The following is a 2,146-nucleotide window of genomic DNA, read 5'->3' as shown; positions in this document are numbered from 1 at the left end:
CTCTCTCTCTCTTCCTGCTCCGCTGGCGACTAGACTCCCTTCCTGGTTGCGCAGAGGGCTGTGATCTGTAAGTTTTTCCCCTTTAAATAAATACCATCCTATTAATCATAATTCCAAACTGGTGTGGCATTGCTTGTGACTTACGTCTCCATCGGGTCCTTCAGGAGATTGCAAATGATCTAGAGTTTGTAGGGTTAATGGGCAAGATTGCCAAGAACCTTGTGCCCTTGATAAATTTCCTCCAGCCTCTGGAGGTGACAAATGTCCTTGAATGGCAGAGCCAGTTTGGGTAGGTCCTAAATTCCCTTGGGCATTTAGTGGGTGTTGGTGAAGGCCTTGGATCAATGGGGAAGGTGGAGAAGGTCTTGAAGAATCCTGTAAAGAAGTAGGAGGTTTCACTGACATTTCAGGTGATGATATATTTTCCACTCTCCTTTTTACAGATGAGAATATTTCCAAAGCCCCCTGGGAAGAAGGCAATATTTCCCTAATCCCTTTCCCATATAAAGAATTTTCCAAAAACTTTTGGGGAAATAATATAGACCCTTGAGCTCCTGTGGCAGCAGAAGAAGATTCAGCAACCAGTGAGTGTTCTGGTGACTCATTTGCTAATGAGGAAAGTCTCATATGCTCTAGAGCAGATGATAAAGCTTCTAGATCCTCTGAAATATTTGGAGCACTTTCCAGAAAAATTTGTGAAGTTTTTAGTCCCTCCTTGGCAGATTGGCAAGGTTTCAAATTTCCTATTAAAGGTGCTAAGTGCTCTTGAGCCTTTTGGGTAGACAATGAATTACCCAGAGACCACTGTGCATATATAGAAAGTTGCTCAGGCTGTTTGCCAGCTAGCGTATGTCCAAGAAGCCTTGGACCAGATAGAGAGGATTCCAGACCACCTGTGGCAGAAAGAGAATTTTTGACATGTTCAGAGTTAGACGACAAAATTTCAAGAGACTCTTGGGAAGATTTCAAACTTTCTTGAGTCTCCTGGTGGGGTGAAGAATGTTCAAGAGCTCCTTTACTAGGTGGCAAATATTCTAAAGTGTATTGGGCACACTGAAAATGTATGGTAGCCCCTTTGGAAGATGATGGGTTTACCGGAGCCACTTTTGCTGCTTCCACATGTTGTATAGACCCTTGTTCCAATGTGGAGAGTTCTGCAGCTTGTTGGGAAGACAGGGAAAGTTCCACAACCCCTTGAGCAGATGGCAAATGTCTGAAAGTCCCTTGTGCAGGTAAAGAAATTGCAACAGGATTATGGTCAGTTATCATGGGTCTTGGAAATCCTGAAATGTTTTTCAATTGTCCTTGAGATCCTGTGTTGTGTGAATAAGTCCCCACATCTACTTCTACAAAGGACAATGGTCCCAGGGTACCCTGGGAAGACAGGAAAAGTATTGTATCATTTAGAGCAGACAGAGAATGCCCTGGAGTTCCTTTTGTAGATGTGGAAATTTCTACAGGCACTTGTGGAGATAGGGAATGTCCCACAGAACCCTGGCCTGAGGGCACAGATGCTATGCTAACTTGTGAGGATGAGAGACTTCCCTTAAGCCCTTGTGTAGATGCCACTGATGGTAGGGCCACTGAACCATATTGAGGTAATTCTAGAATTCCATGAACAGGCAAAAATGGTGAAGGAGCTTCCTGAGACAGAGTTGAAAGTCCCCCAGACTTTGGAGCCACTGGTAAGTGCTCAAGAGGTGCAAAGTCTGAAGATCCTAGAGCCTTTTGGGTAGATAGGGAAGTGCCAGCACTCTCCTGAGTAGATATTGAAATATCCAAATGCCTTTGCAAGGACACCAAGGGCTGTTGCAAAGACACCCCATGTGAGCATGAAGTTTCCAGAGAGCCCTGAGCAGGGGGAAAATATTCTAAAATCCCTTGATCTAATGAAGAAACTCCCTGATCTCCTGGGAAGTGGGGCAAATGTCCTGAATAACTTGATAAATGTGGAAAATTTCCCCAAATCCCTTGGGCAGATGACAAAAGTTTTCTTGCTCCATGGGCAGTCTGGAAACAACATGGGGTTCCTGGGGCAGATGATGAATGTCCTGGAGACTCTTGGCCAGATGATGAAGTTCCTAGATACCACTGCTTAGATGTTGATGGTACTGCAGACCCTGGGGGAGATGGTAAGTGTTCTGCA

This window comes from Microtus ochrogaster, unplaced genomic scaffold, assembly GCF_000317375.1.
Source record: "Microtus ochrogaster isolate Prairie Vole_2 unplaced genomic scaffold, MicOch1.0 UNK34, whole genome shotgun sequence".
In the NCBI taxonomy this organism is placed as follows: Eukaryota; Metazoa; Chordata; class Mammalia; order Rodentia; family Cricetidae; genus Microtus; species Microtus ochrogaster.
The sequence above is the reverse complement of the archived record's forward strand: the minus strand, read 5'-3'. Positions refer to the sequence as shown.